Here is a 14838-nt window from a genome sequence, read left to right on the forward strand (position 1 = left end):
AATTCTGACCACCCTTCTCAGTCAGCGGCCTTGAAAACTCCCTGCTTCCACATTCACGTTAGGACTGGCACTTGTATGCAGGTGGCGCCCTAATTTCCATCACCAGCCAGACCAGCCTCCTGGAGTTTTAATCCTCTAATTGCAACTGCTTGTATCTAGCTGTCTGTCCCACAGCGCCTCCTATTCAATATGTGCTGATGTCCAGCCTGACACAGGACCCGCGGCGCCTCCCAGACCATCAGTGGAGAATCATTCCTCCCCCATTGTGTCCCCACATCCAGACCCTCAGCTTCTCCTCTCAGCGGGGTTCACGGCCCCTAGGCTCTCGTGACTCCAATCTATCTCCCTGGAGGCACAACACTTCTTTCTGAAGCACAAATCCAATCACATCACTCTTCAGTCAGAAAGCTGCACTATCATGGGTTATGAAGAGAAATGGAAAAGACAGATTAAAAACTAAGTCAAAATATAGATGAATAGATCTGATCTCAAGATGAGAAAGGGTTTTCTAAACATACTTAAATTTAAAATTCACTACTATAAAAGCAAAAGACAAGAAATAGGAAAGTGTGCCAAACATAAGATGGACAGAGTTACATTCTATACAAATATTTCTTAAAATTAGCAAGAAAAATACTAAAGCCCAAATAACAGGGGGGATACGATAAAGATCAAGGACAACTTTCAGTGGAAGAAACAGAGTCAATAACTAGAGGGAAAACGAGCTCAAACTAGTTGTCAGGGAAATAAGAGAAATAACAGTTAAAATAACTACAAGACACCGTTTATGAAATTAAATTTAGCACAGTAAGCACTAAAAACTACTTAGGTAGGAGCACAGTAAAGCCAAACCCACACACTGCAGGCGTGAATTTAAACAGGCACTTTCTAGAAGAGCAATGTGGCGAAATACATCACAAGCCCTTTAGACTGATCCAGTGCAGTTATTTCTAGGACCTGATCTACATAGTCAGAAATACAGACAGGGATTGATCGACAACGAAGCTCAGTGAAATGGTAGCCATTATTTTAAACTGAAACCGAAATAATCTAACAATAAGAAAACAGGTAAATAATTTAAGTGTAGCCATATAATAGAATAAATACTGTAATCACTACAAATCAAGGTTCTGGGCACATTTAACCACAGGACAAAATTTCCTGTTCCAATTTTAAGTGAGATAAAATTATACACACACACACATACACACAGTATGGTTCTGATTCCATTTTTTTTTTAATTTATGTATTTTGAGAGAGAGAGAGAGAGAGAGAGCGAGCACGAATGAGTGGGAGAGAGACAGAGAAAGAGAGACAGAAAATCTCAAGCAGGCTCCAGGCTCAGCACGGAGCCTGACAGGGGGCTCAATGCCTGGGATCATGACCTGAGCTGAAATCAAGAGGTGGACGTAACGACTGAGCCACCCAACTGCCCCTGATTTCATTTCTTTAATGCGTAAGTATAGATTTGAGCATGGTGAGAAACACTGGGAAGAAATACATGAAAATGTTAGTAATAACATCTTGTGATGGAATTATGAAATAATTTTTCTATATATTTTTCTATATTTCTTAAACAGTATATAGTCAATATACATTATTTTCATAATTAGAAAATAAAGCTTTAGGATAAACTATGAAATCCTTCAGCACAATATTCGAGGCCCATTACATTTGATACTGAGTACTTTTCCAGCTCTAACAAATAGACTCTAGCATCATAACCACGGCCCCTCCCCCACGAATCCTTTTATTTATTCCTTTGCTCAAAATATTCTTCTTTGTTCTGGTCTAATCCCTTCTCTTCCACCAAGCCCCTAATTCTCCCAAGGAAAGTCAGTACTCAATGAATTCAGCTCCCATAACATTATATATCTACTATACATCATAAATGTGTACTTCTTGGCTATATCAATATAATTATTTTATATATTTACACTTTCCTTTACTGTACGGGAACTATGCCTTACTCATTTTATGTAGCCTAACCAGAGTACCTGGCAGAATGAACAAATAACATTATAAAAATTTGTAAGATTATTTTAAACTGTTAATCTACTCTTTTATCATAAAATTATAACAAATCCACTTAACTGGTCTTTCTTCTTTCTCAATTTTTCTCCCATCTGACTATGTTTCTTTCTAGCTGAAAAGGCTTCAGCAGTATTTTATAATCTAACATTATAATCTTTGCAAAGCAGAAACTTCTCTGCAAAGCACAAAACACCCTCCAAAATATATGACTGCCTGCTCCTCCAATTTCATCACTAACCACAGCCCCTGTATCTTCTACCACAGCCCAGTTAAGCCACGTGTGCCTTCCAGAACCATGCAGTGTCACGCAGTCGTGCCTCTGCACTGCACATGCCAGGATGGCGCTCCTTTCTCATTCTCCCCCAACCCCTCAAGTCCTACTTTACCCATCCTGCAAGAAGAAGTATTTCCCAGATGCTGACTACTGTGGTGATCATTTCACAATATATACAAATATCGAATCATCACAGTGTAAACATGAAACTAATGTTGTATGTCAATGATACCTTCATTTAAAAAAATATTTTAAAAAGTCTCAAGTGGCTGCTCTTCCAAAAATTATTTCCATAATTGTTACTAGTTCTGCCTCCTTTGTTTAAACCTCTGTTCTGAACTGAATAACGTTCAAAGGAAGGTAGAAAATAAATATTACTTCTACATCACAGCTTAAGAACCTACAAAGCATAAGTAATATAAATTTATATTACATAAAATATGAATTACAAAAATCAAGACTTTCTTTGGGGCACCTGGGTGCCTCAGTCAGTTACGCGTCCAACAGTGGCTCAGGCCATGATCTCATGGTCCGTGGGTTCAAGCCCCATGTTGGGCTCTGTGCTGACAGCTCAGAGCCTGGAGCCTGTTTCAGATTCTGTGTCTCCCTCTCTCTCTGTCCCTCCCCCACTCATGCTCTTTCTCTCTCCATCTCTCAAAAATGAATAAACGTTACAAAAAATTTTAATAAAAAATCAAGACTTTCTCCATTTCAGTCTTGTATTTAATTCATTCATTATGCATTTGCCTATGTTTGTGTAAGACACAGGCGATACAAAGACAAGAAAGAGGATTTTGTGGTGACGAAACAAACCTCACAGTTCAATCATGGCATGTAAAGACACTATGACAACATAGTTAAGAATGGTGCCATAAAGAAAGGGGACTGCAAGGTAGGATAAGGGACAACAGAGAAATACCAACTCCGCCCTGGGTGCCCAGAGAGAGCCTCTCCAAAGGGGTGGCTTGAGCTACATGAAAGGGCAGAAAGATGGCAAAATGTAACAAAGGACAAGGGCAGGACACATCACAGGAAGGACACTGATGAGGCCCCAGATGACCAAGACCAAGAAGGCAAGGAATGGTTCACTGAGAGCTCAGAGGTTCACACTGAGGCTGCTGAACTTGATCTTTAGCCTCAGAAGTCATTAGAGCAGTGCTTCTCTCAGAATCATCGGAATTGCTTGTTGAAATGCAAGTTCCCAGGCCGGATACCAGGCCTGCATCAGTATGAATGGACCAGAATGGATGGGAACCTAACGAGAACCCCAGAAAACTTGATGCAGTAAAGTTGGAGAACTATCATCTAAAGCCTTTAAAAGAGTCGACTAGTAGCATTACCAAATTTGATTTTATGAATGTTCATCCACCAGCAACGTTGGCTAAAAAGAAGCGAGATCAGAGTCATGAATGGGAATTGGGAGGAGACGGAAGGCAAGCAGCTGAGGGAAGATGAAGGTATGCAGCACAGAGCATGCAGTAGTGGGGCCAGGCTGGGTGGGGAGTGGGCGCGTCACCCTTTCATTCCTCACACCACCGGACTTCGTCCTTGTTTTTCAAACGCTGCGTGTCGCGTCAAACGCCGCGCTTAATGCTCTGTACCTACTGACATGAATTTGAATGACAAAGTTATTTGTGATACGTTATGCCCACTATATTACTGATATAAAAATTATTATTAATACTCATAGCTACTAAGTTGTTGCTTATGGCCCAGGTGCTATGCTAGGCATTAGGGTTCAATTAATCAGGGGAAAAGGTAAAATATCATCTTATATTAACATTAGTTAGACAGACATGACATGATATATGAGGGAATTGGTAGTAACAACGTCAGGTAACCCCAAAAGCCTACCACAGTACATTAGTAAATGCTGCCTTTCCAGTAAAGATCTATAACATTCAAAATACAAAATGGGAGAAAGAGAGATCATTACTATCAAAGAATAAAAATTCAAACATGTTTGCTGCAGAAATTACTGAGGCAGCAAGACTGGCTCGAAGAGAAAAGACGGCAAGAGTGAGGACCTCAGGTGAGCTTTTAACTTCTCTCTCTGATGCCAGCCACCTGGGCGCCCTCTCAGCGCCCCAGCACCGCCTCACTCCGGGAGGTGTGCCGGCAGCCGGCCCGTGTGCGCGCACCGCTGGACGGTTACCTAGCGTCTGGCACCATGACACCTGGATGTGACCGTATCATCTCCTCTTATCACAACCTCTCCGTGCTGCCGACTGTGTCATTGTCACAAAACCCATACCTCAGAGTAATCCACGGTCAGAAGAAGAGGGTAAAAGGAGAAAGCAATAAAAGCAGAGGGGAACAGAGGGAGACGGAAGGAAAGAAGGAGAAAATGACTCATCCCCTAAGTCCTGCATATGACCTGTAATACCTGACATCGGATTTTAAAGACTTAAAGGCTTATTACAATGAAATATGGAAGCCCAGCAAGATTGTGAGGGTGAGACTTAGCTAAGTGCCTAGAGATGGAGGAGCTGACCGCAGAAATGTCTGATATTCTAATATGTCACACGAAGATTAGCTGAAGGAAAATGAACAGAAACATCTATGCAACTCCAAGGGTCCCTTGGCTTAATATGATATGCATGTATGGAGAGCAAAGTAATTCATTCCAGCCATCCCACAGTCCTTTCCCAGGTTCCCACCCAGGCTGCCGGATCCTGGAAACTCCTTAACGGGACCGGTAGTACGCATGCTCTGCCTGCCGCCTTTATTGAGAACACTTGAAATGTCAGCTCGCAATCCACTTTTACGTTATCACGGCAGAAGATTAAATTCCACAAATATTTGTGCAGTTTCTATTATATGCAAGATGCTTGAAAGAAAATAAAGCCTTTGTACTCAAGACAATAATTTCAAACCTTACCTGAAAAGGGGCAACAAGAAAAGCTAAATAGTAAAGTATATACAAATGAAATGGTCTCAAAGTTGCTAGTAAAACTCAGTGGTAAATACAAAATACATACACACAACATAACTTAAAAAGCTAGTGAAACAGATATATTTGACATTTTCATTGTAAGTGCTAAGCCTATTACAATGTTATGCTTTCTGGACAGGAAAAAAAATACATATTTACCCACTTCGAGTATTAAAGAAACTGACTTAAAATATTACGGAGACGCAGTAATAGGAAAAAAATACCGGACTCCTGGCTCATCACCAAAACAGAACCTGTGGTAATCACATTAAGAGTAGCAGGTAAAACTGTATCTCTAGCGAAAAACCCAAGGAAAATGACAAAACTATGATCAGGAGATTGATCCTGATCATTTTCAGCACATGCGCACATGTGCACACCATGAACAGCACCCCACCCCCCACCCCTGCTCCCGCGACACAAGAAAACAACTTACAATCCGCAGAGGAGAAAACGGTGATGTCTCTTTGTTATCTAACACTGTCATAATTCTAGATTTGAATACATGCTAGGTTAAATCATGTCTGCTGACACATCTGGTAGCCCTCTCCCCAAACCAACGTTATAATGGTATTTTGAGCAGCTGTTCTTTTATCCAGACATTTAGAACATGGGCAATAACTTTCCCCTTGCACCATTCATTCACGTCAATAGTTCTGATTTAAAACCTTACTTACTTCTGAACCATTTTTTAACACCACAGTTTTCAGGACTATTTCTAAAGCTACCTAGTAAAATAATTTATTATTTTTTCTGAAAAAAAAAATGGAGTCCAATCTGGAATACAAAATAATCCAGATTTCTACCTGAATATAAAGTTGACTAATGCCAGTGAGCATTAAACACCAGCTGATTTTGATGCTTATGTGCAAAGCAAAAGAATAAATGATTTAAAAAAAAAACTGAATCCCCTTGGAACCAGAGATCGAGGATACGAGGGCCAGGAAATGTTACATATTTAACATATTCACACACATTTCTATAAATATCAACACTCAGTCCTAAAACAGAACATAGGAAAAATATGTATTTGGCAAATATTAATATTTTACAAAATGCTTATATGTCATCTCTAATGCATGTCCTAAATAATTTTCAATTTCATAAATACAATATAAAGAAGCTATTTATTACCTAAGAATATTTTGGTAGGAAAAATTAAAAAATAAAAATTTCAGGGGAGCCTGGGTGGCTCAGGCAGGTGACTGTCCAACTCTTGATTTTGGCTGGGGTCATGATCTCATGGTTCAGAAGTTCAAGCCCCACGTGGGGCTTCATGCTGACATGTGGGATTCTCTCTCTGCCTCCTACTCAAAATAAACTTAAAAAAATTATTCTTGATTATGAATAGGACATAAAGAATTTTAAAAGAACCACTGAAAATTCTGAGGCACAATGTTAAATGCAAAAGATCCAATGAATAAAAACACAATGATGCCTTAATGTGCTTTAAAAATGTTCTAAATTTAGCTAAGGGAGAATCCCATGACTTCCCAATAAGATCTATGGTTTCAATGTTAATGATTTTAAGTACAGTTGATCCTTGAACAATATGGAGGTGAGCGGCACTCAGCCCCCTCCTCCCTGCAGCAGGAGAAAATCTAAGTGCAACTTTGCCTCCCCCAAAATGTAACTACTAATAGCCTATTGTTGACCATTACTGACAATGTAAACAGTGGATGAACAAATATTGTAGGTCATGTGTATTATATAGTATATTCTTACAATAAAGCTAGAAGAAAAATCATCAGAGAAAATACATGTACAGTACTATGCTGTATGTATTGAAAAAACCCCACATATAAATGGACACTTGCCGCTCAAGGGTCAACTGTATTAGGAAAAAGGTAGTGAGCGAGGGAGTGGAAAGGACTAAGAAAATGTGGTCGGACTGAGATGGGTATTTGGCGCCCTCTGCTGCCACATTGTTGTCACTTATACTAACGGCAACAGTTCTTTCTCAGAGAACCTGTTATAATTAATACACTACCTTAAATATTTGACTCTCGATAGAGGAATTTATGACAAGGCATGGATGACAATATACTCGGCTGATGTCATTTTGTTTTCATTAACAAGTGTTCATGTGCCATGTGTTTTCACTGACAAGTATATTAATAAGCACAAACCAAAAGGGATATTTAACCTCCTGAGACATTTTAAGGTTTGATACTAAACAATAATTTATTTCACATGACATAAACTAAATTACTCAAAAGTTAAGTATTAAATATAAACACTTAGATCATGCCTCTTACAGAGAAAATACCTTCTAAAGGTATTTCTACAGCCTGGATAATGTTTGAATAATAATAATAATGTCCAAATGGTATTCGTATTAGGAGATTAGAAGATTAACACTTTAAGGTTCGACAACATAAAACAGATTGAGTTGTAACTGTTCCCACAGGGCCAAGTAACCAAAGTCACAAGACCAGGAGTCCTGGGCACCAGGGTACCCCAAGCCCCCATTAGACAAGCCTCTATATGAATCACTTAATGCCACTTGTATTGATTCTTCTGTCTTCTAAACAACAGAGAGATGCTGCAAACAGCAAACAGGTAACAAAACAGTATTCTTTTCACTGGTAAAACAGGGCTAATAAAACCCAGCTCATCTGATCTCAAATGAATGTTAAAGACACATGTGAAAAGTCTAAGACAATTAAATTAACTGTTAAAAAGAAAAAAAAAAACCTGTTTAAAAAAGAAAAAGTGCTCCGGGCCTAACACATCCTCCTGGGTATTCCAAACCCTTAACACACTTGTGAATGAATGGAAATAAGAGGGTATTCTGGGAAGCCAACTGGCTGAGGAAAAATACCTAGGATGAATAAGGGTAAAACGAACAGGAGACAAGAAAACAGCTTTCATCCACCCAGGGCCACAGTGGTGAGCAATCCCAAATTTTAGAAATGCTCACAGCAAATAGTAGATCCTTAACCCTTCTCTCCCACCGTTGCAGGCCTCGGCACGCACCTCCCCTTCTCCGCCCGTTAGCGGCCCACAGTGTCCCCTCTGCAGGGATGCTTTTCCACTCGGCCTCCCGACACCAAACCCCTCCAGGAATGACTCTCTCCAGGGAAGATGTTCTTCCCAACACCTCGCCAGGCCAGTCCTCCCCCGAGGACGCTCTCCCACTGGGTTCACACCTTAGGTAACATGAAGTTCACCGTAATGAACCGCGCACACGCCTCCCTCATCAGAGCAGGGACTCGACGCGAGGACCCGCTGGGTGTGGACGTGATTCGTGTCCTCTCCGGCTGCCCTAGCTCAGGGCCCAGCCTATGGTGCCCACTCCAGGTGTGCTGAACGCATGAAATCAACCACTCAATCAAGATCGTTAAACTAGTGTGTGAATACCTATTGTGATAAATGTGTTAAAACACATGGCCCATTTGACTTCATTACAACCTTATTACCCCCACTTTAAAGCTGAAAACAAATGGAAGCTAAGAGGTAAGCCAGTCAGTCACATATGTCACGTAGCTAATCAACGGTTAAGACAGAGGAAGAAGTCAGGGTCCTCTAGCGTCTGCCAGGCATTTGCTTGTAAATATCAAGGGCTGATTCCCAGCATTCGTTCTACAGAGATTTTAGAGATGGGGCGGGGGGGTGTGTGTGAATCCACTCCATCTGAATTGAACTCCATATGAATTGACCTTAAAGTCTGGGTTATTCACAGGGATTCAATGGACGGTTTGTGGCAGGCCCTGGAAATACAAGGAGGAATATCGAACAGCCCTTTGAGGAGCTTTCAGTCTGACACAGAGCAGCAGCCTCCAGCCAGAGGTGACTTACTCCTCATCCTCAAGGGACACTTGGCAACGTCTGGAGGCATCACTGAGAGTCGCAACCGGGAGAGGGTGCTAATGGCATCTTAGTGGGTAGAAGCTCAGGATGCTGCTTAAACAACCACATCGTACGACACAGCCCCCAGAATAAAGAATTGCCCAGCCCCGAATGTCAACAGTGTTGAAGTTAACAAACCCTGATGCGCAGAAACAGACATGTAAACAGATATATCTCCTTATTTCCGTGTACTGCTACAAGAGAATTAGTACCAAGAAAGAAACAGGAACACAAGTGGATCAGAGAAGGCACAAGTGACCACTAGACTCGGACAGCATCCCCTGAAAACTGAAGGAGCCTCTGCGGGGACAATGGTCACAGAAGGGAGGCTGGTGACTGTGCTGGGAGCGAGCCAGGGGAAGGCAGGGAACAGGGGCGAGGGACGCACGGGCATCCAGGCCCAGCAACTAGCAGGTACCACATTTATTAAAGTACAGACTGGAGAACACCGAGCAACATCACACTGTGGACAGCTAAAACCCTGATTTACTCAGAAAATCCCTTCCTTTTGTCTTTGCCTTTCTTGCTTCTGCCTTTTTCCTTCACACACATCCACTGCCCTGAGAAAATACCACCTTCACTACTTGCTTCCAGGTGTGAAGTATAACTACGAAAAATAGGTATTTTCACACGAGCTAAGACAGGGATGTGTGGAAGACCACGGAAAGATCTCTGGATGTACTTTGTCTATTCCAGGCTACTGAGAGCACGGTATAGAATCCCAACCACAACCACTACAGACCAACTGCACTTCCTACCCTCGGACACGGCAATAAACCGCCGCCCTGAGATGACCGGCTGATTCATATATTTCTGTCCAAGGTTAATTTTACGGCCTCACACCACACATATAAATCATCTTACAAATGTCCTATCTGAAAGTTGTTTTGTTTTTTTTTTTTTTTTAATTTTAAAATCACTGTCACTGGCTCAAAGCCCTGCTGGCCATCCTTCATTCTCAGAGATTTCACCATCCGCACAGGTCAGTGATTTTCAACTTATGGTCCGCAACCCCAGGTAGGCAAGGGGCCTCCTAATGGATATAGAAGGATTCAAAGTCGGAGGGCAAATGACACAATGTTAAACGTAGAATCACTTAGTGATAAAGTGAGTTAACTGTGGTTATACGTGCTAATGATGCTCTAGGTGCTATTTTTATTTTTTGCTATTTATAATTTGAAGTTAGGACTAAAGCATTCTGGAATGTCAGTATTGAATTTAGATGTCACAGAATCGTGACATACAGAGCACTGGTACAAACATTCTACTGCATAGGAACATAGGAATTTCCCATAAAAGAGGTTTTGATACCAGCATATCGAAAGTGCTGGTGTTCAACTGCTCCTCTTCTTGCTTTTAAACAAGTTTCCATTAGTTTCATCACTTTGTTTTGGGTTTTTTATTTGCATCAACAATATTTGCACTGTGATTTTCCCAAAGACATGAATAAGACATGTTTGAGTCTCACTGTTACATCAGACACTCAATCCCATTTCCCCAACCAGCCTGCCAGACGGCACTGCCCCCTCTTCTCAGAGCTCTTAGGCCAGGAGAGCGGGCTCCGGGGTCTTCTGTGCCAAAGACGGAGAGCACGCTTGCCCTCCCAACTCCTGGGCTGTGTTGACTGCAGTTCCCTTCAGCTGACTATGTCCTTACCTCCGAAAGCTTGAGTGTTAGTACCTCCACACTGACCACAACCTTCCCTACTTCCAAATCTTCCACCACACCTGCTCTCCAACCTTCTGGAACGGCGGTTCGCCCAATGTTGCACCTTAGAATCAGCCAGGGAACGTTAACGCTCCGAATGTTCGGGCTGCACGCACGTCGCTTCCATCAGAAAGCCCGTGGGGGGAGCCAGGCACCAGTGGTTTTTAAAGATCCTCAGATGATTCCAATTTGCAACAGTTTGGGAACCATTATCGTAGAGGCATTCAGTCCCTGGATTCCAAGATTTTTTCCAAACTATCAGCCCCATCTTCCTTCCCACTCCTTCCCTAACAAGCCCAGAACCTCCAGTGAATCACGTCAATCCATCTCTTACCACTACCCTCAGTGCCCTTTAGCCGTGGAGTCACAGAGTTCCGGTCCAGCAGCAAGGAAAAAATTTACCTTCTACTTTTTCCTGTACCTTTTACTTCAGCTGGTTACAGCCGTTACAAGTACAAATACAGTGAATCCTCTTACTCTTTCTTCGCTTCCCCTCTCATTCCCCCGTCTGTCTCTCTCATCAAGCCCTGACCCAGGTTCTCATTCCCTCCCCCCACCCTCAGTCTTACCTGTAACTTCTTGGAGGAACGTGAAAGCTTTAGGAATGTTCTCTTCCACTCCCATCCACTATGTGCAGAAACAAACACCCTCCAGACACCTGGCCTCTCTTCCCTCCCTTCAATGTCAGAAAATAATGTCTTCCTCCTCCAGGTCAGAGCCAACTTCCTTCCCTCTGCCTTTGCAATCCGCCATTCTCCCACCCCCTGGGATCCTAGCTTCATCAAGCACCTCCCCCTCTTCTCCTCATCTGGAAAGGTCCTCTCTCTGCTGGCTCTAGAACCCTAATCCACAAACATCCCCCCCTCCCACCGCCAACCTGCATTTTTCCCTAGCTATTCTTTCTCTTTCCTTTACCAAACTTTTCAAAAGTATCCTATGTTTACTGTTTCTGTTTCCACACTTCCCATTCACTCCTTAACCCGCGGCAACCCAGCTTCTGCCCCCCAACATCCTAAGGAGACCCTTCTGGAAAAAGGTACTGATGACCTCAATGACAAACACATTTCAGTCCTTCAGATACAACACATCAACTGCATCTGCTACAACCTAATCACTCTCTACCCCTTTGACGAGTCTTGATCCCCTCAATCTGCAAGTCAGCACACGCTCCCGGTTCTCCGCACGCTCCACGCCACTCCTCCGAATCGGTCCCACTTCCTCCCCATAAGGTGAGTAGCCCGAGAGTCTATCTCTGCCCATTTGCTACCTCTGAAGAGTGGCATGGCCTTCCGTGGTTTTAAGGACCGGGCATAGGTCGGAGATTCCTCAACTACAGACCCATCACCACACCCCTCCATCTCATATACAAAGCACCTCATCATCATCCCCCACAAAACTGGTTCCTACGTCCTATATCACATGTGAGAGAGCCCATTTCTACTCAGCCACCCAATCCGAAAACCTCTGAGTCAACCCCACTTACGGCCTGTACCTCATGAATCACTAGGTCCTGGCAAACATCATTCACAATCAGTTCTTGAATTTGAACTCTCCTCTAGATCCCCCCACACCTGATGTACATTCTGGCTCTCATATAAAATTCTTTTTGAAGGAAGGATTCTAGCGCTAATTTTTTTTAAGTGTGAAAGCCACTGAGGTAAAAAATAAAGTTTAAGCACCTTCACGTGGTACGCATGGACCAGTCTCATTTCACACACTTCCTGCCTCTCCTCTCTCTGATACTCCATCGGTGCTGAACACACATGGTATCCACCCCTCCCCCTTTGCATCAGCTATCCTAGACCACAGTGTAACTCACCTCCACCCATCACCTGACTACATTCTACTCATCCTGCCATGTCTCCTCCTCCAAGAAGCCAGTCCTGATCACCTGAGGCTAGTCCAGGTCTCTGCCACACCTTCTGCATTTCTCAGCCAACTCACTCAGTCCACTGCCTCGTATTTATCTGCTTCTATGTCCTGAGGGTAAATATCATGTCTTATTCATTTTGGCTTTCCAGGGCCAAACACAGTAGCTAGTAGTCAATAAATGTTTACTGAACTAGACTGATTCAATTATTTTCTAACAGAGGCTATAAAAGTCAAGAAGTTTCAAAATCTTTTATATAGTCTAATAAAGAACAGCTATTTCAAGCATATTAGAAAAAATTATTTCTTACCCAAGGTACTAACACATTAAGACTTAGCTACAAATCTTTATATTTCTATCAGATTACTTCAAAATACCTTCAAGTTCCCAAGGAAGAGTTAAATATAAAGCATCATATGCAAAGGCTGGAAAGATCTGGCTGTTGAGCAGGTCACAGGGTTAAATCTATCTACTGTTCCTATTTGCTCAGCAGTCTGCCATTTGATTTATTATGTGAGATGGTAAAAGAAATTTCCCCTTCGCTGTATCTCACAGACATCATTCAGCAACCTAAATTTCTTCTCAGGGATAGTGTGGTTTGTTAATGTACTTCCAAGGAGAAACAAAACTGTTGTGAATTTAAAGCCATCATAGAACAAGACTGGTTTTTTTTCCCTTGGTTCAGAATAATATGATGAATTATATTTAATATGACCTATGAATTCCATTCATAAATCCACGAACACCTATTATGTGCAAGGCAGAGGGTCAGTAAGGTACTCGAGCCACAGGGCTTGTTAAGTTTCAGGAAGGGGAGCTCCCTTGTGTATATCATTATTTGACAGTGTTATGCAGTGACCACAGTAAATCCAGTCATGTCTAATTTATGGATCCTTAAAAAGGGAAGAGAACTAAAAATCCTGTACTCACCAGAAAATATAGTAAGTTCAATTAAATATTTAGTTAGCTTTGAGAGTTTAGTTTTATCCCTTCAATATATTCATAATAATTTAAAACTTGTTTCCCTCGAACTGGAGAAAAAGTTGGGGGAAAGATAACCTGAGTCAGAAACGTTCAAAGCGTTCATTTCAGACTCCATGAAACACACACGCGTGATGCAAGTGTATATGGGCGCACACACACTCACAACCTACATACGTTGCACTTTCCTATGTGTGTGGGACGTGGGACTACCATGACAGGGAGGTAAAGATGAGGAAAAAGTAAGAGACGACAACAGAATTAGGACGTAAATACATGAAAGGAATGTCAACCACTCTTAACGTAGGTAAGAACGTTGAATGATTAACATAACACGATGGCAGGATTGTGGAGGAAGGATGGAGAAGGAGAAAAAAGGGAAGGAGGAGGGTGATGGAGCGGCCGGACTCCACTGACGTTCTGGTACTTTCTGGTGCTTGTGATAATAGCATTGTTATAATGTACACTCAGAAATTGATCCCATCACCTTACCTACATACCTGTGCCTAATCAATAACTTTAAATCTTTTCCTTTTATTTTTATGGTTCCAAAAAAAGATTTAAGCCTATTACTGAAGGAGTCTCTTTACCAAAGCCTTCACATTAAAAACATTTCATTCTAGAAATTTTTAGAAAGCAACTGACAAACAATACAGAGGGAATTGGTGGCCCCCCCCCCAAAAAAAAGTCACTGATTGTTTACTGTATTGTCTGCAGTCATTCTATGTAACCACTATGCTGTGAGATCGCGGGATATGGGCAGAAGGTGGGTCAATACAGGAGGAAAATTCCAGACTGAAGGATTCTGTCACCTGCCAGTAGGTGAAGGATGTTTTCACACACACAGCTTTAAATTAAAGCCCACAACCCGTCCAGAATAGAGACAATATATGTGATCATGGATATGCCTCATCTATTCAAATAATACACAAGTAGAATTTAAAAATGAATGTTTAGTACAATTTCTCCTTAACTAATTCATTATTGAATTTTACAATTAACATCAAGAATACAGAAACTCAAAGGGATTCTGGAAAAGATCATGGCACTGATGGAAGCATAGTTACTAGATTTTTCCAAATCCTCACATAGAGAGTGACAGAGCAAGTAGACAGAATAACCCAAACAGTGAGAGCATTTCAACAAAACAAGTTGACAAAATATATCCACAAGTCCCAAAATTCA

At 41.8% G+C, this 14838-nt stretch overlaps 1 protein-coding gene and 1 long non-coding RNA gene across 2 annotated transcripts in view; one reads left to right on the forward strand and one right to left on the reverse strand.

Annotated features, from left to right (window-relative positions):
- Positions 1-14838, reverse strand: part of WDR7 (WD repeat domain 7) — a 345923-nt gene that overhangs the window by 245693 nt on the left and 85392 nt on the right. The window lies entirely within an intron of this gene.
- LOC115277265 lies at positions 3242-9213 on the forward strand. Its single transcript, XR_003902335.1, has 2 exons — positions 3242-3765; positions 8929-9213. It is a non-coding gene; the product is annotated as an uncharacterized LOC115277265 (long non-coding RNA).

The sequence above is a fragment of the Suricata suricatta genome, chromosome 14 (genome assembly GCF_006229205.1).
Source record: "Suricata suricatta isolate VVHF042 chromosome 14, meerkat_22Aug2017_6uvM2_HiC, whole genome shotgun sequence".
Taxonomy (NCBI): domain Eukaryota; kingdom Metazoa; phylum Chordata; class Mammalia; order Carnivora; family Herpestidae; genus Suricata; species Suricata suricatta.